The 23,441-nt window shown below is 38.4% G+C and overlaps 1 protein-coding gene and 1 long non-coding RNA gene across 2 annotated transcripts in view; both read right to left on the reverse strand.

Moving 5' to 3' along the window:
- RNF150 (ring finger protein 150) overlaps positions 1 to 23,441 on the reverse strand; it is a 234,524-nt gene that overhangs the window by 157,229 nt on the left and 53,854 nt on the right. The gene's annotated exons all lie outside the window — the stretch shown is intronic.
- Positions 6,261 to 22,626, reverse strand: LOC121147417. Its single transcript, XR_005882380.1, has 3 exons — positions 22,600 to 22,626; positions 8,468 to 8,471; positions 6,261 to 6,351 (listed from the first exon to the last, which is right to left on the reverse strand). It is a non-coding gene; the product is annotated as an uncharacterized LOC121147417 (long non-coding RNA).

The following is a 23,441-nucleotide window of genomic DNA, read 5'->3' on the forward strand; positions in this document are numbered from 1 at the left end:
CACATACTGACATTTAAGGGAAACATTCCAAATGAACAAAATTACCTTTAACTTCAAAGCTAACAAAATTCTTTTCATTTTGACACTTTTCTATGTCTGTAAGTCTACAGATTTTTCAAGTTATAATCATTGTGTACATTTAATTTTATTATATATTCTGTTCACTTAGCAGCTATCAAAAAATTTCCCCTAGTATCTATAATCACCATCATGACTTAAATAGCTATGTAGCAGGGGTCAGCTGGAGCTGAGCCAATCCAAAGTCAGGGGCCTGAAGCCTCCTCTAGGTATCCCACGCGGGCACAGGATCCCAAGGCTTTGGGCTGTCCCTGACTGCTCTCCCAGGCCACAAGCAGGAAGCTGGATTGGAAGTAGGGCTACCGGGATTAGAACTGGCACCCATATGGGATCCTGGCATGTTCAAGGCAAGGACTTTAGCACCTAGGCTACCATGCTGGGCCCAAAATAGTTCAATTTCTAATAGAAATCTGCATAATAGCTTCTCAAGATGGCTTTTTATAATAAATTATCAAACATTTCAGTAGGGATAATATTTTTCTGCACAGAAAATGTTACAGTATGCATCAATTTTGCACAATGTTTTAATTTTTATTTTAAATGCCATTGGACTATTTCTTCGGGATAATTTCAGAATTATGGAAAGATTGAACTGAAATGTATGAATAGTTTTATTTCTCTTTAACTTACATAGAATGAGATGGATATGAGTAAGTTACTATATTATTGTAAGAGAACTGAGGCAATATGCGATGACTCCCAGGCTGATGTGTGATTTATGCCAAATCAATCCTCTGACCCCACAGGGATCTACACCTGCTCAAAATAAATAGGCTGTTTAATAGAGTTGAAATGATTGTCAAGACATGTCTTTTCTACCCCTAACTCTTCTTCCAAAGTTAACATGTTGATTGCAAAGACCTAAGCAGCAACCCTGTGTCTTTAAATATGTTGCCTGGGTGGTCCACAAGACTGAGTCTGCAGGCCTGTAAATCTAATCAAAAAATCATCCAACAGTAAGAAATGTGAGCAAGGCAAAGCTTTGAACTGCATTACGTAATAATATAATACAAAGCTGAGGCGAGTGCACATATCGAAATTGAAACTATTCATCACCAGAGAAACTGCTACGGCATCATGATAATCAAGAATCAAATTGAAGTTACAACACTTGCAGTATTGTGTGAAATTCCATTACTTTAAAATACACACACACACACACACACAGAGGCAAATGGAATATCAGCATTATTATGATGAAGAGCCCCATTCAACTGAAACAGCTTTAAGTGACTGGTATTAAAAAGTGGCCAGCAAGGAAGAGCAGTGTGTGTGTGTTGATAATAATAGAAGGCCTTGGGAGCTATCAGAAGGTATATGCTGGCAATACGAAACTGGTTAGTTTTTAGTTAATTTCATTAGGAATTAAATTAAGAATTCAATTAGGAATTAGCATTAGTTCATTTCATTAGAATTTTGGGAGCTTTATCTTTACGTTTGACCACTGAGGCTAATCTGAAATAACCACTGTCAGGAGCTCACGTTCCTTGGTGCAAGGTACACTGGCTTATGTCTCTATATTGACAACAGTCCAGTGTGGAATGACAGCAGGGTAAGTCCTGCTTTTCTTGGCTATGACTCCAAGAACTTGGTTGGAGGGAATCTTCGTTAGATGTGTAACTATATTCCAGAATTGGTCAGTTTAATGACTGCAGGGTGAGAGCCCATGTAGGCATGCTGGAAATCTGTACCAGTACATTCTTTTTTGTTTGTTTTGTTTTGTCTCAAATGACTTTCAAGGAAAGTTCTACTTCAAAGGTTACATAAGAGTAGATCTATTTTCAGTGGAGCGGTGACTTCGAAGCTCTGAAGAGTCTTCTAAAATATGAAAAGGCTAGCATTAAATGGTTTATTGCATTGCTAAACTCACAGGATGTAAGATAAATTTCCAAGGAGAAGAAAAAAAACATCAAGGAACTTGAAACATGTTGTTTCTTTGAGATCAAATGCTATTTTCAATGCTACAGTAGCAGACTGGGATCTGAGGCAGTACTAAGAAGACAAGGGTAAGCCAGAGATTCTTAGATCAAGCCTGGGATGCCAGGAAGAGAATAATGTGGCTTGAAACCAGCAGGTTCCAGTGACAAACACAAAAGGACTACTGAAAAGTAAACTCCTCATTTTACACCTTCCTATTTTTTTACACTTTAACCGAATCTGAATTCCATCATAAGTGAGAAGTGGAACAAGAGTTAGACAATAAGGACCTTGTGCAATGAAATAAAAAAAACCTTATAAAATGCTCTAAGAATTGAAATAGGAAAATAAGCAAGCAATCAGAAACAACAAAAATTTACAAAAGATTAAAAAGAAAACTCCTTAGTTTATTGCCTACGCTTCTTTGATCTTAAACAAAAATCTTCACCGATATCAATGTCTTGTAGTATTTCACTTACTTTATTTTAGCAATTCATTGATTTCAGGTCTTTGTTCTAAGCCTTGATCCAATGTATACAGGATGAAGATAGGGGTCTTGTTTCATATTTCTGCAAGCAGAGATCCAGCTTCCACACTTTTCTCCTGGGAGTGATCTGAGCTCATCTGTCAAAGACTAGTTGTTTGTAGATGCGTGGAGTAATTTCTGGAGTTTCTAATCTATCCCATTGGTCCACATGCCTCCTTCTACGTCAGCACCAGGCTATTTTGATTTTAACTGACTCTACTATATCTTGTATAGGCAATAAGACCAAAAACAAATAGGATTAAAACAAGCTAAGAAGCTTCTGCAAAGCAAAGAAACATTCAACATAGTGAGGAGACCACTATAAGAATCAACAAGAATATTTATAAACTATACTATATCTGATAAGAGATTAATCTCTAAAATATACATGAAGCTCAGTCCATTTAAGAAATGGGAAAAGGATGTGAACAGGCATTTTCCAGATAATGAACCATAAATGGACAATGGACACATGAAAAAAAAAATCTCAGGATCACTAGTCATCAAGGGAAACACAAATAAAAACCAAATGTTGTTTAACCTTATACCAGCTAGAATGACAAAAACAAAACTATTGAAAAGCAATGCATTTCATTAAAATAAAAAAAATAAAACAGTTTCAGAGAATCACGATGACAGAATGGGGTAAGGACACATTTAAACAGACAGAGAAACATTAGCTAGTGTGAAGCAGAGAGGGTACATTCCAGCAAATAGGAGAGGACAGAATGACAGCAGAGGGGCACCTGGAGACTGACAGACATGGGAAAGCAGTGGACACCACGTTGTGGTATTGCAATGATCAATATCCAAGTGGCAACAGCAAGTGGTGATTTGAACTGCACCGGCAGCCAGAACTATACCAGCAACCAGGTAGGAAGGTTGCTCAAGAGGTGAACTCAAAGAACTGCCCACCCTGCTGGTCTGTTTAATTTGAACATGAGCAGAGACAGAGCGACATGTCCCAGACTGGTGGTGCAGGAACAGGGTAGATTTTACAGAACAGTTCACCCCCTAGGCCTGAATTGGGTGCCATTTTGTAGAGGGAGGCCAAGCTAAGGCACAGTACTGCATGTGTAGTGAGCTGGGAGTGAACTCATTCCTGGCTCACCTAATTGCAACAATGTGGCATCCTACAGGTTCCACTAATATAGGTCAGAGTGACCCTTATACCTGATATCCAGCAGATGAAGAACTCTAGGCACATCAGGCACCATGTTGTACAGTGTAGAAAAACTTTAAGACTGCAGGGACAAAAGTGAGCTGCACAGGTGCTGAGCTGGGAGAGAACTCAGAGCTCAGTGCATTGCATTGGTCACAGAGGGGAAAAAAATACTAACTTTGGCATTGGAAAGGTCAAAATCAGTCTGTGTGGCCATAAGACTTAAAAGTGAACAGTTTCCGGCAAGATCAGCACCACCAACAATCTAGTTATATAGCACACCTGGTGTCCCCAGTCCTGGGAACTGCCCTAACAGGAAGTGGGAGAAAGGTTATACAGAAAACAGTGCAACCTCAGCACAGTACCACAGGAGGTGGAGAGTAATGAGCCAGGAGCTGGGGCTACAAAGAACATGGTGAAAATTTAACATAAGAATCCAGACCTGGAACCTGCTGGAGAGAGTGGCACAAGCAACTATAAGCAAAGAACCTCGTGCAGCACACAGTAAGGAAAAGCAAATTGTAGACCTGTGGGTGACACAGCTTAGAAACCTGTCCCATGGAGAAAAATCTGATAACCAGAAGTACAATGACCAAGAGCAAAAGAAGAGACAAAGGCACAATGAACATTACTGAAGATTCCCCTGCAAAGGAGCAAAACCCTTTGCAAACCTCAGAGTTAACTGAAGCAGACATCGAGAAAATGGGGGACATAGAATTCAAAACTCTTTTTATAAAGCATCTTATCCACAACAAGAAGCACATAATATAGGAGCTCAAGAATTTAAGGAACATGTCACATAGGAAATGAATCAAATGAAAGCTGATATATCAAGAATTTAAGAAAATAATGGAGCAAATTAAAAGTACAGTGGAGTCTCCAAAATACAATGAATGAAACAAAAGAAAGAATCTCAGAATTGGAAGATACTTCCTGTCACCAGCAGGAAACAAACAAAAAGCTTAAAGCAGAGCTGGGTCAAGCTGAAAAAAAGGATTCAAGAATTGAGATACTATTAAAAGGTCACATGTAACAGTAATGGGAGTCCTACAAGGTGTAGAAAGAGAAGCTGGCTTTAAAAAATATATTTAATGAATAAGGGAAATTTTCTCTAATCTAGAAACACAATTGGGAAAGAACATCCAGGAGGGGCACAGAACTCCCAACAGGCTTGATCAAAAGCTATCTTTCCCAAGACACATGATAATCAAGCTCTCTTCAGTCAAACATAAGGGAAAAGATCTTGAAATTGACATACAGAGGAATGGCAATTAAATTCACAGGAGATATTTCATAACAGCCACATCAACAACAACAACAACAATAACACCAACAACAAATTATAGCACCATGATTAAATAATGCGCCACTGAGTAACCAACACATGCATGACAAAAAGGAAACACAGAAGTCTCTTGGGAAAAATGATGCCATCATATAATTCATGAGCACGTGATGAATTCGACAAGTGATAGACAAGAGATTATTTGGAAGGAACCAAACTGAAATAAAAACATCAAAACACATGGAATACAGCCAAGAAAGCAGGCAAACAAAAAAACTGTATAGATTGGATTGTTGGAGTTAAACTTTTCATGTTGCTTTCCTTATATGAGAGAGAATATATGGTATTTGTTCTTTTGTGATTGACTCATTTCACTGAGCATAATGGTTTTTAGTTGGGACTACCTGGTTGTAAATAGAATAATTTCATTCTTCTTAATAGCTGAATAATATTCCATGGAGTAGATGTACCAAAGTTTATTTAATCACTCTTCCTTGGACGCTCATCTGGTTTGTTTCCATGTCTTTGCTATTGTAGATTGTGCTGCTGTAAACGTAAAACCTAATATACTTTTAAGACCCTATGCCACTCAGAAATGGGGAGGGAGAGCAGAGAAATCTTCCATCTCCTCAGAAAGTGTGAGAAAGACGTGAAGTATAACCTATCAGCATCATAACAGCAATAGACAATAGTAAAACTACAAAAACATACAGGTGGAATCAAGAGTGATCCTGACAACCTCTTAACAGGTGGTCATACGCACAAAGTAGGGGGGACCCCAGGGTGGAGCAGGTGGACAGAAGGAGGCTTGTATCCCAACCCTGGGGACTCTCGGATCCTCATCAAGGACTATCAGTATGGGCACCAGGAACTACATCCCAACTGCCAAGGAGACACGGGGAACTGGAATGCCTTCAGAGGCCAAGAACTCTGGATCTACCAGATGGGATGGCAGAAGCCCAAACCCTTCCTTGCAGGATCCAAGGTCACTGCAATCATAAGCTTCCTTCAGGACTAGGCAGAGGAACTTTCTCTGGTCCTCACTTAGTTCCATCTTTGGATACTCACCCTAACTTGCAATGACCATCAGGTTTGCTCCAGAGCCCCCCACCCCAAAACACACACACACACACACACACACACACACACACACACACACACACACACACACACACACACACACACACACACACACAAATTGGAATAGACAGAGAACAACAAGGAAAGCTTGGAATCAGAGAGAAAATGATCAGTGTGGACTCACACATGCCTTACTAGGTAGAACACAAAGATTAGTTACTCCTCACTATATTGAAGATTTCTCTGCACACCCCTCGTAAAACTGTTCTGCACCTAAACTGTTGACGTATGCCTTGTTAGAGTCTTGTAAATCTGTGAAGTTCAACAAAATTAAGCTTCAACATTATAAGCTGCTGAATGCTAAAATGAAAATAGTCACAAGACAGCTGAATAGTACCTATAGCCATTTTAAGATGTATAGAAGCCAGTTCTGTGTATAAATTAAGATTGAAATGTCAATGAAGTAGTCACAGGATATAGTTAAGAACTTGCATTTTTAAAACACATTTGTTACTCAATAGCATGTCAATTAATTCCATAATGTTGTAAATTGAAGTTGATGTTATGTTGTGCCTTTAAATTGATCGGGATGATATTCTGCCAGCTCTACTTCAGACCAGAGACGGTCTCCCCAAGAAACCATTGAATTGATCTGGACAATAAGATGCTGGACTCTATACTTACAATGAAAGAATCTTGACGGAATCCAAGGTGGAGGAATCCAACATGGGAGGGGAGGGTATGGAAGGGGTTGGGAGAAACACAGAGTCTATGAGACAGTGTCACATAATGCAATGTGAACAATAAAAAATAATACAAAAAAATTCACAGGAGACCTCTCACAGGAAACTCTACAGGCAAGAAAAGAATGGAGCAACATATTCCAGATTCTAAAAGAAAAAAATTGTCGGCCCAGGATAACATACCCAGCAAAACTTTCCTTTGTTTTTGAAAATGAAATAAAATTCTTCCACAGTAAAGAAAAGCTAAAAGAATTTGCCTCTTACAAACCTGCCCTACAAATAATACTTCAAGATGTTCTCTTGACAGAGAAGAGAAATAGCTCCCACCAAAACCAAAGGTAAATGTGAAGACCATCCCAGTAAAATGACAATAGAAGACTAAACCAATGAACAACCCATTGCTAAATTGACTGGAAAAATTACCACCCATACATATTAATCCTGAATTTAAATGACTTAAACTCATCAATCAAATGTCACAGATAAGTATACTGATTAAAAACAAAACAAAACAAAACCTATCTATTTTTTTTTCTATAGGAGATATATATCTCACTAATAAAGATCAGCAGAAAGTATATCTCATGGATTTTGATTTTTTTAAAGTTTCCTCTCTTCAAGATACTTTCTTTCTCATTAAATTCTTCACTGACTCATAGATTTACAGCAGCATCATTTTCTTCAATAATACCATTTTTGAGGGACACATTAGTCATTCAGTAGCATGTTATTTAACCTCACGGCATTTTTAATTTCTCTTTTTCTTCCTTTGGTTGATTTTGTTTTACGGCTTTTCATTTAAGGAGATGTACAGTAACTGAGTAATGGAGACTATCATATCCAGATGTGAGGATACAATGTACTATGCATCTCTACTTCCAGATCAATGACGCATTCCCAATTAAACTGTTAATTGTATCTTGACAATAGGATGCTGGACTCTGCCATTGTCCATATTCGCAATGATGGACATATTACTGTTTATGAAGAACTATGCTATAGTAATAATATAGAGAAACTCATTGGCAGTGCGGGGAGGGAGTGGGATTTGGAGAAGGGGTAAGAGAAATCCCAGGGCTTATGGTACTGTATCATAAAATGATACTAATAACAATTTCAAAAAGTAAAATAAAAAAAAATAAAATACTGAAACAAAAATAAATAGAAAATTTTAAAAAAGTGAATTAAAGTAAAAAGAATTCCTTTGGGAGGCAGAAATAGACACAGACAGAGACAGACAAAAGATCTTCCATGCACTGACTCTCTTTTCAAATAGATGTAATTGCTAGCGCTAGGCTATGCCAGAGCCAGGGGCTGGGAATTCAATCCAGGTCTCCGGTTTAAGTGGTCGTGACCCAAGCACCTGAACTTGCTGCCTCCCACGGTGCATGTTAACAGAAGCTGAGTTGAGAAGTGGAGCTGGAACTTGAACCCAGGCACTCCAATATGCAGGTGTCCAAAGCACTAGGTCAAATGCCTGCCCTTAATACTGTATATTACCACGTGACTAAATTGTTTAGTTTTGACAAAGTTTTCTAAAAGTCTTTTAAAAATTGCCCTTTTGGAAAAACAATTCTTACCTGAAAACAATTATTTTCTTAGTTAATTGTGTGTCTGGGCAGAATCAGCATATAATTTTACAATTCTTATTGGCTCTACTAAAAATGTAACTGAACTATACTCATACATGTAAGTTTGATATGATCCTGCTACTATATTCTTTACTAGAAGAACATCATGAAGTCACATCAGTAACCACTGTGAATTTTGTAGGTGTTACTGCTGCTTTAAAGATTCATTTTATTTAATTGGAAAGGTAGAGAAGGAGAGTCAAGGAGAAAGATTTTCCATTTGCTCAACACTCCCCAAATGGCTGCAACAGCCAGAGCTGAGCTGATGCAAAGCCAGGAGCCAGGAGCCAGGAGCTTCCTACAGGTTTTCCATGTAGGTGCAGGGTTCCAAGATTTTGGGCCATCCGTCTTCCACTGCTTTCTCAGGCCACAGGTAGGGAGCTGGATTGGAAGTGGAGCAGCCAGCGCATGAACCCAATGCTCACATGGGATCCCAGTGCCTGCAAGATGAGGATTTAGCCATTCCATCATTCTGGGCCCTTTTGTTTGGTTCTTCAAATGAAAAAGCAGTATGTCAAAGCCACTGGTGCTGCTGCCAAAGCTAAGGAGGGTGAAGGGAATATTTGCCCCAGTTGAATACTTTGAGTTTCAAATTTGGATGTTTAAGAATGGCATAGGGTAATCTATTTCAGCCCTTTAGATCTTCCAGTTTGAGTGTTTCTGTCCAAAGACATGACTATGTTGGCAGAAGCAACTAATTATTATCTTCAAGAGTATCAATAGGATACATACTCAAAAATAGAACACTGAAACAACAATGATTTTACAATGCAGTTATGATTCATTTGCCATATTTATTGTCATAATTCAGGGCTGGGGGTGGAAGCTGTTCAGTAACATGCAGAGAGACTGAAGGAAGTTGGTCAGAATTCAAATTTTTACAAATCAATAAGGCAAATAAACCTATTACAGTAATTAAGAATACCAAGCTTTATTTGCTTTCTGTAATTAGCTCCAATGTTAGCAAAGAACCAGAAAAACCAGTCTACTTGGGAAATGGTTATCTCTTTGATTCTGTCACACACACAGTGCCCATGGAGTCCCATAGGATCATGTCAGAGCCGGCACTGCCCTCATCCTTCATCCTTCAGAGAGATCCTTCTTTAGCCCAACTCCTGGCTTCCCAATCAAGCACTTTTTTCAGTCTGACAAAACTAAGGTTGCATAAAGGCAGATAACAGGTTGCAAAAGTGCAAGCTTACCTTTGTGAAATAAATAAGAAAATGCACACTATTCTGAAAGGCACTAGGAAAATCTTAACCATTAATGGCTATTTATGCTTCTATGTTGGTCTTGCATGTGAACTGATTTTCCTCCATTAAAGAAAGCTAACTATATTTACATTATAGACTGCCTCAAAAGTCAATAATGCAAAATAAAATATGAATGCAAAAGAGTAACGTGTCAATGAGTGTTAGAAGGAGAATAAATATTAATGAGAGTAAATGTAGTGCCCCTCAACTCTTCCTTGTGGATTGAAGGAAAAGCAATGGCTATGATTTTATAAACTGCAAGTTGAATGGCCTGAAAATCTTTAAATAGTTCTGTGTAACTACAAGGCATAATGCTTCCCAGCCAACTTTGCTGAGCTCTTGTGTTCTGGTTGCTGCTAACTAAACAGTGACCACACACTCAGGATCAGTGAGTGATAGGCAGAGGCAAGGAAGGAAACTGACAGGAAAACAGACACATGAGGAATTTCCTGAGATTATTATAAGTTGATGCTTTTGACACCTCTCAAGCACCTCTTCTTTGAAGATGCTGGCAACAGAAACAATTTCCAGGGTTAAATATACGGAAAAAGCCTTCTCCTTTGCAATATACTTGCACTTGAAGTTTTGTATTTGAGTTACTAATTGTTATAACACTTAAGAAGATTATCACTTAAGAATGGCTCCTAACAAAAGGCAAACTGTAAAAGGCATTGTGCTAAGATGTGAATATACAGAGGAAAAATTTGCTATAATTCACTCGGATGAAAGACCAGACTCAATTGAACAATGATAAATACTTTTGCTCACATACTAAGCACTGAAAAAGCAGCATAACCATTTCCTGTGACTTCCCACTTAGCTTACATTTGCAAAATCTTTTAAACATAAATATACATATACGTTATGATAGTAAATAAGCTATCCATGTTGAGTACTCATAGTATTGAAAAGTATTATTTTAAATCAAGTATACATGTTTTAAAATATTGTAAGCAGATATGTAGCACCTTAATAAACATTCTTCTATGAAAAGTAATAAAATCAAAAGGCCTTTATTCTATTAATTATCTTCAATAATATTTTTTCGTTAAGGCAGATTTCTCCCTAAAGACACAGACAAGTCTAAAATATATTTTAAAAGTAGAATCTTTGATTGACTACCAATATAAACTAAAGTCTGAACTATCAATGAGTGCCCACAAGACCATTGTATTCTTGTTTGTTTTTTGAAATTCTGAGTTACAGTGAAGGAGAAGGAGAGATGGAGATTGAGAGCAAGAATAAGCCAGACAGCAGCAGAGATCTTCTTTCCAATTGTTCATTCCCCAAATGGCCACAACGGCCAGGGTTGGGTCAGGCTGAATCCAGGAAAAAGAAACTTCTTCTGGGGTCTCTCACTTGGATATAAGGGCCCAAACACTTGGACCTTCTTCTGCTTTTCCAGGCATATAAGTAGAGAGCTGGGTAAGAAGTGGAGCAGCCAAGACTCAAATAAGTGCCTATATGGGATGTTAGTGCTGCAGATGGTAGCTTTACCCACTAAGTACAGCGCTGCCTCTCACAATACTTTTTAAATAGCATCAAATTAATTATTTGAAAAATGATATGGGTTTACCTAATTTAACTTTTATGTGGGATTGCCTTAACAATGATCAAAATAACCAACTAAAACATCAATTGTTTAGCCTAAGTAAAAGAATGTATATGAAATGGTTGTTTTTCAAAAAGTTATCCTTTTGCAAAAATTTGAAATCATCCTTAAACTATCTGCATATGAGCCAAAAGTTTCATCTGAGAGGAAGAATAGCTACTGCAGGTCCAGTTTCAACAGAAATACCACAAATGTTGGGTTCTTACAGTCCAAACAGATGAGCATTACTACAGTTCTTTGCAACAAATGAATTCTCAAGGTATGTCCTAGACCCATCAGTCAGTGGCTGAGTGTGTCCAGATAGCAGAAATAAGCAGAGCAGCAAGCAGAAAGTTCTAGTTGAAGCATTTAAAGAGATGACAGGAGTGGTGGGAGGAAAATGGATGTTACTCACAGTGTGCTTCACACACCTGCAACCTGTATTAGAGTGTCTGAGATTGGTTCCAACTCTGATCCCTACACACCTTCCTGTTAATGTACCTGGGAGGCAGTAGATGGTTCAAGCCGTTGGATGCCTGTCATTCTAGTGGAAGACCTGGTAGGCATTCTGGGCTTCTGGCTTCAGCCTGTGCCCGGCCTCAGGTATTACTGGAGAATGAACCAGTGCTGGAAGAGCTCCTTCTCTCTCTTCCTCCCACTCTCTGTCACTCTATTTTTCAAACAAGCAATAAACTTTAAGAGACGGGCTACTGTCATTAAATTTAGATCATCTACTTTGTTGCTGGGGAAGAAAAATATTCTTTGTCCTAATGATATAGATTGGTTTCTTGATCAATAAATATTGTCATATAACTGTTTTATTATTGCCAAGAGACCTGACTAAAAATGACCCAAAGGTGGTCTTTCTGAGATTCCTGCTTTGGCTTCCATCTTGGTTTGAAATGGGTAATTTCTCATAAAAGCATTCTAATTTAAGATGAGAAACATATCAAAAAGCCCACAGAAGAAGCCAAGCAGAAAGATCTTATAATCTTTAAAGGATACAGGTAAACACAAAGGTTCATGATTGAGAAACTCTCATGTCAAATATCATTTTACCCCAACTAGTAGAATTAAGATCCACTCAGCAAACTGGTCAGATTCTATCACTCAAATTATACAGCCAGCCTTAATGCTGATATTGGACTTAAAAATCCTCAGGCTATTACTGGATTTTGTGTTTTCCAAAAATGGAATAAAAATTGGGGTAGTATTTCTACTTTTATTCTTATGAGTTCATGACCTCAAACATTTCTGGATTATCAACTACAGAGGAAAGACAAAAGAACTAAAGGCAGGGAGAGATGAAAGCAGGGAAGAAACTGCTGGAAAGATCATGAAACATTTAGGCCTCAATGTTAATTAATTTAAGAGATGGTACAAACATAACTATGTGGTTACAGAGAGTGAAACAATCTCCTACAAAAATATAACATCCCACGGCTCTCTAGAAAGAACTTGCACTAAGAGAAGAGGCTGTGTAATAATTTTATCAGTAACAAAGCCACCCATGCAGATTAAGAAGTACAGACATTTGATTCTAAAGAGATCATGATGGAAGCTTTGTTCTTCCAGAATAAAGGCCAACTGCCACTACTAAATTCAGCACTAGGTTTGTTCACTTTCAAAGATCAAACATTATAGTGTCAAGGTCAACACTGTAGGGTTCGGTAGACACTTTTTCATATTTTTGAGTGTGTGAGGAACAGATCAAGCACAGAATTAGCCATAATTTCAGGTCATTTTTTTGCATACAGGAATTGCCTGGATATCCTGTGCAAATTCAAATTCAGATTCAGTAAGCATGGTTCTCAAGAGCTGCACATTTTTCATAAATTTTCATGCCTTGTGGTCGTAGAAGCTGCCTGAGCTATCTGTAAGCCCCAAGATTCCAGGGCAACAGCTCTGAAGGTCTTTCCAACCCATAACTGTGATAATGTCACACAAACCATTGCAACAGGGTTAAGTGCTTTACATTATCAAAGGGGCTGGTAAACGGGGTTTATATTATCAAAAGATGAAGGCTTTTGCCACACACTGACCACTTGTGTGAAAAAGAACTGAGTTGTCCTGAACCGCAATTTTGATTGATGCTCTGTAGTTGTTACAAGTGACCATATGGCCACAGAAACAGAGTGAGTACTGAAGTACAGAGGAGATATTAACCACTCCTATAAGATATAGTGGTCTTCCTATGTCTTTTCAGTGGGACAGAAATAAAACCAAGGTTTATAATGCAACTGTATTTAAAATAGATCAATTTAAAACTCCTTCAAACCATCAAGTAGTATATAAAATTCAATCAAACTTACAATTAAATTTTGAACTGGTTCTTAAAAATATCTGTAAAATACAAATTTCAATATATACAGATGTGAAGAAAATACAAGGATTTTCCAGAAAAATTATGAATATTAATATTCTGAAAAAAATTGGTTTGAGAAAACAGTTCCACTAACATTAACATTTTTAAATTTCATTTTCCAGGAACATGCTAAAGTGCTCTTATAGATATACTTTACCATTCCTATTTAGAGCAATTTAAATTCATAGTCTCCTTTTTACCTGATGCATCACTATAGCCTATGGGCAATCGGTCTGGCTCCTTTGTGCACTGCTAAATTCCTTCAGGAATCAAAGTCCCAAAGCAGACATGGCTTGCATGGTTTGAAAGAATTCTATTATATCCCTTCCAATTATTACATCTTCTGCATTGCATGATATTTGTCAGCTGTGAGTTGCCAATGTCACCAACCTTGTTTGACGGGTAAACCATCAACATTACACATGATCTCTCAGAACTCTTTCAGGGCATGATATTGGCCACGTTCCTCCATTATGTTAACCCCAGCTGCAGCAGAGTATTGTCTTGCTGCATGTTTTACTATCAAATTAATCATCCTACAGAAGAAGAGTTCAGCACTTGATACCAGTGGAATATCAAAGGAAGAGGAAGCAACAGAAGAAGTAGAAATGGGCTTGGAGAGTGGGGGAAAAGTTCCCCACATGGCCCACTCCACGATTGTGTCTGTACCAGAGATAACAACGCCAAGGGGTAAAGCTGGAGGCCCGAAGAAACTCCTTGCTTTGCTAGTGATCTCTGCAATTCCTCTAATAAAAACATTTGACACTCGCCTCAACCATGGGGTAGAATGTCACACAAGCTTTTACCTGTTGTCTGAGATCCTTGTGTCTCAGTTCCTGAATTTATTATATTTGCCATGATGCTGGCCCAACTCCAAGGCAAATGCAAAACAAAATGAGGTATTGCAGGTAGAAAGATTCTGGGATGAGAAAGGACTAAATTACATTCATTATTACTCACACTATTTAGTACTGTTTTTCAAATTTGTCACCTGGATTGCCGCACTGATCTAAGTGGCCAAGAAAAATATCATGATTAGCAAAAAAAAAAAAAAATCCTAGGAAAAAGTTATGAGGAAAGTATAGTTCTTACATTTAAATTCTGGGGGAGGCTTTGGTGTAACTATTAAGACACCAGTTGGGATACTCTAATCCCGTAACAGTGTCTGGTTTGAGTTCTGGCTGTGCCCCTGATGACAGTATCTTGCTTCCAGACACTGAAAGGCAGCAGGTAATGTTTCAAGGAGTTGAGTCCCCACCGTCCATGTGCCCAGTTCCCCTTGACGACATCTGGAGAGTGAAGCAGTGGTTGGGAGATGGCACTGTCCTTCTCAAACAAATAAAGTTTAAACAAAAGTTTAAAAGTAAGTTAAAATTTCATGTTATTTTTGTTTTGACATCTGAGCATTCAGATTTGGCGGACATCTCTAGAACCCTAGCTACAAGAAAGATTGGGTATAGTGGAAAATGTGGCCTCAGCTAGGGCACATTGGACGAATAGGAGTGTTGGGAAAATGGGTTCTGTAAAATGGACTGGTGGATGGGTGGGGTCTGTTGGGCTTTCAGTTCAGGGGTCTACAATGCAGGGTACAAGAGCCAGCAAGATGAAGATTCTTGAAATGGGAGATTGTTTTGAGATTTTTGCCCCATACCCCCAGCCTTTTGGTGCAAGCTAAAGAATCCAGGAGAAAATCTACTCTGGTGCAAATGATTTTTAAATCCATATCTTTTTTCATAACACATATCTCCTTGAAATTTCTGAAGACCCTTCAAGCATAATGACTAAATCCAGTGGTCACCAAAGTGGCTGATATTCATCAGGACCTTGTGCGCAGAGAACTGCAGTTGAGTAGCACATCCATCACAGTCTGACAATGGACCCAGCAAGCCTGACCTGGCTAACGGTGCAGCCACTGCAGACTGTTTAGCAAGGGAGGACAGACATGCCTGGAAGCAGATAAAGGGGAATTCTGGCAGCGAGAGTGTGAAAGGGTGACTCCAGGACTACTCTTGACAAGGCCTGATGCCTGAGTCAGTCAGGGTCGTGTCTGAAAATAGAAACCACCCTAAATGTTTCAAACAAAGAAAACTGGTTCACAAGGAGAAATGAAAAAGAGCAGCTTGAGCCAACCCAGAGATTGACATAACTCCCACCCTTGCAGCTCTGGGAGAATAAGAGGAAGGAGTATAGAACTAGATGCTATAGGTTAGGACCAGTCTGTGGATGAGGAGCTAAGCTGGAAGGCATAACTGCTCCAGAGATGATATCCAATGCAGAATAAGAAAACAACATCCAGGCTCTTTTCTTCCCTATTAGCCCATCAGTAACCCCTGCATCACCAAATCTTCCCAGAAACTAGTTAGCAAGGGTACCTTTGTTATGAAGTGCAACCAATGGTAGCCAGCACCCATTGACAGTGGGCAAATGAAATTTGGCTGTGTCCCCTACCCTCTGTCCTGAAGGTGGGTCCTAACAGCAATGGAATGATAATTCCATCCTCAACCACCTCCCCTACGTCCTAATTTAGCCAGGATATTGGATGCAGACAAGTCTGATTAGTCCAGGCATTTTTAGCTATGAGCCCAGTTCCTGTTCCTGCCCATCCCAACGAGCACTAATCAACTTCTTAGCCCACAACACTTAGGTATTTGCTCCTGCCCACCTGTGACTCACCTATCAACTGAGAGGGGACGGTATTGCATTGTCATGTAACCACTCCCTTCACAAGCCCCTTTAAAAGGCCCATGAAGCAGGGGCTCTCACTCTGTTTCTGGTCAGGTGCTTCCATTACTCTGACACCTTGACTCTTGGCTGACCCAGGACAGGTAATCCCCTGAGCATGGTCCCTGTGTACTGCTTGGATGAGGCAATGGTTATAATAATGTTGTTTCTGGTTTGTGTGTTATCTGAAGTTCCAGGAGAGGTGAGGTCTAGCAGTAGTAGAATGTGGACAGAGAAGCCAGGCAAAGGTGAATGTCTGCAGCTTTATAAGTGTGTCCAGGTTCTTTGTGAGTGTGTCCAGGTTATTCGTTGCATGTCTCTTAGGATAACTTATATTGTTGGGGAAGCTGGGACATAGGTTTTCAGCTTAATGGATAGATTTAAGAATAATGACCATTTGTTCCTTTGGGAATTATGATTCATTGGATTATGATTGGTTGGATTGCTTTATGCACTTGTGATTTGCTATTATGCTCTATTATCACCAAGCTTAGTTAAGAGTCCTTAATCAACCTTAGACATGTCTGGTGTGACCTCTCTCGCACCCTGCAACACCTTCAGGGCTCCTTGTGAAACAAGAGAGAATACAAGTCTGAGAAAACCAGCCGATGATAGAGATCTAAATAAATAATTCAGGTTAGCCAGCTAACCCTGAACATGGATTGTATGCATGTCAACTCCCCCACATATGATGTCTTTAGTGAACAGAAACTAATCTGCACATCCTACATTTTACCTTCCTTGGCAACTACATTTTTGACTGTGAAGTAGTAAAGTGGAACTATCTTGTCTTAAATAAATGTCCTAGGAGTTTCGATATTGTGCTTCTATTTCGTGGAGTCAAATCAAGATCTTGGTCTGCGGATCTAAATTCAAACTTAAATGCCTTAAGCCCTGACTATGGAGCACGTGTGGACAAATTTTGTCTCAAGAAGCACAGGACAACTATTCCAGACTTTGTGGGTCATCGTATCAGTTGCAACTCTTCAACTCTGCACTATGATGGAAAAAACAGCAGCTATCCACAAAGCCTTTACAAGTGGGGCATGGCTGTGTTCCAATAAAATGGTAATCACAAGAAACAAGCAGTGGGCTGGGTTTGCTCCTCAGTGGGGTGGGTCATGCTTTGCTGATTCTAAGCCTAGATCAAAGTCAGCCAAATAAGGGAAGAACACCTTGAAACAACCCTCAAAACGAAGCAATGAATAGTTAAACATTTGAGCATAAGGCTAATATCCATTATATTTACTAATTAGAATCATACCTTCTAATCTTAGTCGAATAAGCAAGGTTTCAAACCATTACCATACTTTCCCCCAAACAGCTCCTTTCTAATAAATTACTGAGAAAATATCTCTTAGTTTTCCATTAGTTCAGCTTTTCATATTCACTGTGATTTTTGACTGACTGCTTCTCTATGTAATGCGTTATTTACATAATTTGAGTTATACCTGATTCAAATTAAAATAGGGATTTAATTGTGCAATAAATTGTTAAAAATTATCTACTACTGCAATGTTAATGAGCTGTGGCTATTTTAAAATTTCTATGAACACGGTTAAACAGGTTTTCATTTGATTTTGTGCAAAACCCTTACATACATTCCTATGGAACTATAATATCTTTATTGCATAATTGCTGAATTCTTTATTTAGTGGAGTATTAAGCATATTACTGTAATGTAATTTAAAAATATTATCTCAAAAATAAGAGAAAATGGATACAATCATATGTTTAAAAGTGAAATTTGATTTTTTCATATACTTTTAAAAATATTTCTATTCCTTGCACTTGAAAAAATGGTCTGTCATTGTTTTATATTTAACTTTAATTCATTTTTGGTGGGGAAGTCTCCGGCACAAGGCTATTGTCTTTTAAAAATATTTTTTGTGATTTGATAGAAAAAGGATGATTCTATTCTGTTAGCTGTCTACCCCTATTAGTTAGGTATACTTTCCATTTCAACATCAAAATTGCTTTTTGTAAAATAAGCAGCAAACCACTCTATCAGTCATACTCTATTGCTCCTTTTCTTCCATTTTAAAACCTATAGCAGAAGGTCAGGGCACAAATTCTAAAATGTATGTGGATCTCATTTGACTGAAGCAATTGTTTGGGGCTAGCCTGACAAGGCTTGAAACCGGACTCTTTACTCTCCCTCTCCATTCTTCCTGCTACACCTGCCTATCTGTTAAATTCCAACACCTTCATGTTGGAGTCCTGATTCATTTCTGACCTCCCTTCCTTAGACCTTCAGCTTCAATCATGATTCAAGCTGCTGAGGTCATCCCTCATAAGACTTTGATTTGTGCCCTCTGTTCAAAAAGAAAATACACTGGACATACAATACAAATGTTCACGAAAACATTTCACTTACTAAATACAAAATAATCTTAACTTTGGATTTTATTTTGAAAAAATTAATACATTTTGTGTTAGTGTTTGGCAGCTGCTCCCACAGAGAAGGTGGTTCTGTTTGCAGCACAGTCCTGATTCTGTCGTCACTCTAGCCTATCCATGATCATGACAGACTTGGTGTAGGGCTGCAGAATGTCTTATTGTTCACACCACACTGATTTCTGATTACACTGGGGGGGCAGATAAAAAAGACAGGCATTGGAAATTCATGAGTTACAACCATTCAAACTGAGAGAATCCAAAAGAAAGGAAAATTCAAGTCTATGCAAACCCTGTACATGAATATTTATAGCAGCAAATACTCTTGGGGGATTACTGTTACATGCAGACATGTTCATGAATACTGACTTCCTTATGTTAAGGACTAAAAGCAAATGAAAAAGTCTACACTGTCTAGGATGCCATTTCCATGACATCTTGGAAAAGGCAAAAAGCTACATAGCTAGACAACAGAGCTGGGACTTCCTGGAGTGTAGGAGGACTTGAAAACCAAAGGGTAGCACAGATGAAGGTAGGCAGGGAGGAGCCTGTTCTGAGTCCTGACTGTGACAGTGGCAAATGACTCTTCTCAAACTCACAGTTTGGTGTGAAAAAAGGAGTTAATTTCACTGTATATAAAAATTGATGTTTTGCAAATACAGTCAAGTGGGGAAAGGAGCCAAAGAGACTGCTCCTGGCATGACAGTAAGAGAAAATGCCAACAATATCATTCCTCTATCACTTAGTTTATAACTTGAAGATCTGAGACCTCTTTTCTTTGCTTCCTCTCATGGTTAAGTGACCAGCTGGGTTGCAGTTCTCACCATAATCAAGATCCCAGACTTGGAAATGCTTTTGTTTAGCCTGGCTTCATGCCCACGCTGAAGGTCACTTTACAACCCACCATTGAGACCTTGTTGAGACCTGTACCAAGGATGACCTTCACACTGGACTTGGTCTTACTTCTCTGACTACTGGGCTTAAATTGTTTTCTCTATTATAAATTATACAGTCTTTGAAGTTTTCTTGTAGTAGTCTTAGAACAAAACCAACAAAACACAGCAGCAGTTACCCATATCAATCTCTGAGATTTTGATCAGGGAAAGAAATAAATCTTTTCTTTTTTCTCAAAATTCAAAAGTCCCAAAGGAAGCATAGCAGACTGTTCTCAATTTTTTTTTAATAAAATTTCATGATACTTTGAAACTGAGAAGGCCATACTAACAGCATAAATCAATTCACTGAGAATTTACTCTTTTCCAAAAGGAGACCCAGGGTAACCATAAGACTGAGCTTCACCATTCCCTGAACAGGTGGGGCTGAGCAGTTAAGTCAACACAGGCTTGCTCCAGGCCAACAGGAACACCAACGAATAAAGGCAACTGCAGTTCTTTTCCTTCCTTGCCTTCTGTAAAAATTGTAGAAGATGACACGGGCTCTTTAAAGGGCATTTTGTTTCGATGGAAACAAGATTTCACTCCTTCTCCCCATATTAGGCTGGCTTTCTAAATCACAGGAGATTGCATCAGTTTTAGAAAAAAAGACTTTTTCCACTTGAAATTAAAAATACCTCAGCAAAATTCAATGATGGCATTGGGAGAGACGATACTATCTGATGAAGAGCTATTGTGCTACCTCCGCCGTATCAGTGTAAGATTCTGAGGATGATATTTGCTAAGAGATGTGCCTCAGCAGTGTAAAGATGAAGGACTGTCTATTGATTGTGATGTATTCTTAGTGACTGTGGGAAGAGAACAGATATCTCAGCTAACAATGCTGGGTTTTATGTTCTTTCCCAATTCCAATTATTTGCAGTCAATAAGTTATCAGGTTCTTGATGATCAAACTAACTGCTGCTATATTTTGAACAATCTTAGGCCATTAAAACTCCCAAGAAGGATCAGTGCTATGGCACAGTGTGTTAACCTGCTACATATGAATGTCAGTTCAGGTCCCAAGTACTCACTTCCTCCTCCTATACAGCCCCCTGTTAATACTCCAAGGAAAGCAGCAGCAGATGGATCAAGTACTTTGGTCGTTGCACCCACGTGGAAAACCCAGATGAAATTCTGTGCTCATGTCTGGCTCAGCCTAGCCTCAGCTGTTGCAGACAACTAGGGAGTGACCCAGCAGATGGAGAAACACTCTCTCTCTCTCTCCTTTTCTCTCTCTCTCTTTCTCCTCTCTCTCTGTATAAGTCTGTCTGAAATAAATACATCTTTTAAATGCTTTTCATGTATATATTTCTGAGAACATAATACTTCCTTCCCTATCCTTCTTCCCACCCTCCCTCATCCTTCCTTTCTTTTCTTTCACTTTTCACAGCGACCTACTTCAGATTTATTTTACAGTCACAAACTTTACCCTCTACTCTTATTCGAATAAAGAATCCAATAAGTAGTAAGTAGAGAAAACACTGTTTCACAACTGTACAGACAAGGGCTGCAAACAATAATCAAATCTCAAAATGTCACTTCCGCTCATGTAAATTTTTATGTTTTGTATTTTAATTATCACAAATTAGGGAACACATGACATATGATTTTGGGGGACTGGCTTATTCCACTAAGCATAATGATTTTCAGTTGCATCCATTTTATTCAAAATGACAGGATTTCATTCTTTTTTATTATTGAATAGTATTCCACAGTGTTTATACAAATATTATCTTTTTACAAATTAAGAAAGTCAAGATCTGCTCTGTATTTTCTTTCTTATTGTCACTTTTATTCATGTTCATTTCAGAGGAGATTATTTAATGATAAATTGGTAGAGTAAGATGGCCCAGGCTTAATTCTTGCTCTATCATGGGACAGATATGTGACCCTGGATGAACTATTTCACTTCTCTGAGCTTCAAGATCCTCATCCAAGGAATAATAGGGATGATAAGAATACAGTTATTCCTTAGTGTCTTAAAGGGATTGATTCCTGGAATCATGATTAATATAGAAATCTGTGGATGTTCAAATCCCTTATATAAAATAACAGTCTCCCATACACTCTACTTATTTATAATACCTAATATAAGGTAAATTGTATGTACACAATTGTACTACATTATTGAAGAAAGGATGAAATAAAATCTGTCCATGTTTAGTACACATGCATATTTTTCCAAATATCTTTGATCCTCAGTTGATTGAATCGATCCATGTATATGGGACCTATGGCCATAGAAGGCCAATGGTGCTTGCTACACTGGGTCCTTGTAAAGGAAGAGAACCCACACATGTGGCCTCACACACAGTAGGTACCATAGAAGTGTAAGTAGGTGTTGTTGTTATTAGCAGGCCAATATCTGCAGAACCTCTTGCTGCTCCAGCCAAAGCCATAGAAGACAGTCAGGAGTCAGATAGCCTGATGGTAAGTCCCACTACCTGGTAGTAACATGTGCTATCTGAACTTCAGTTCCCTCATCTTTCAAGAGGAACTGTAAGATTGTCAGAGACGTCTTCAGGCATGGCAGACATGAAGCATCCTAATGCCGAGTAGTGGTGGTAGCCAGAACTTTAGGCTCTGGAACTAGAATACTCAAGTTGCTAGCCTCCCTGTCGTTCAATTCCATCCTAAGTAGATGGTAATAAAAGTGGTACTCAATTCTTTACATTAGCTGCCACAATTCTGTGAAGCAGAAATATACAGTCAGAATTCCATAAACATTGTTTAAAATTATCAGACTGAAACAATATTTGTTTAAATACACTAGAAATTGAAAAACAATTCTATTTTATAAAATATTCATCTAATGTTTTTGCACAGTGAAAAATAAAATGTACTTCTCTTAAAAAAAATCATTTCTGAGACATGTCTCGTTAGAGTTATAAGCCAGTTCAGACCATCCGAAAAACAACCAAGTTCAGCAAAATCATGCTTCAACACTATAAACAGCTAAATGCAAAAATTAAAATTTACACGAGAAAGCTGAACAGTAATCTATAGCCATTTTGAGGTGTATAGATCCTGGTTGAATATAAACCAAATTTGAAGTGTCTATGAAGAAGTCACAGGATGTAGTTAAGAACTTGTATTTTCCTATTAACATATTGGTTAATCAATACCATGTCAATTAATGCCATAATGTTGTAAATTGTTGTTGTTGTTATGTTGGGGCTTTTAATTGATTGGGACGATACTTTGCCGGTTTTACCTTCAGACCAGAGATGGTCTCACCAAGAAATCGTTGAACTCACTAGGATAATAAGATGCTGGACTTTGTGCCTGGTAAATACTTCCAATGAAAGAACCTCAACTGAATTTGAACTGTGGTAATGCAGCAAGGTGGAGAAATCCACCATGGAGAGAGGGTTTGGGGAGGGGTGGGGGGAATCCCAGTGCCTGTAACACTGTGTCACATAATACAATACAATTAATAAAAAAAATAATTTCCCAGGGAAGCCTGATTACTAAGACACAACAGGAAAATTTACTTATAGCTGTGAATTAAATCTCTCCCTAATCCATCATGAAACCACACTGCCATTTCTTCGGCCATCTCTAAAAGCTGCCTTTTGTTTTCTTCTCACATGATGAATTTCTCTTGTAATCAGTTACAATCCTGTTTGTTTGCTTTTGTTAGACAGACTGATATAAATAAAAGCATCACATTCATTGTCAAATTTGAAATCACCTGCCTACCTTTTGGCCATTTTGCTGTCCTCACTCAATTCAGTGTGGGTTGTTACAATCAATT

Source organism: Ochotona curzoniae, unplaced genomic scaffold (genome assembly GCF_017591425.1).
Source record: "Ochotona curzoniae isolate NIBS_2020 unplaced genomic scaffold, NIBS_Ocur_1.0 scaffold_4506, whole genome shotgun sequence".
Lineage (NCBI taxonomy): Eukaryota > Metazoa > Chordata > Mammalia > Lagomorpha > Ochotonidae > Ochotona > Ochotona curzoniae.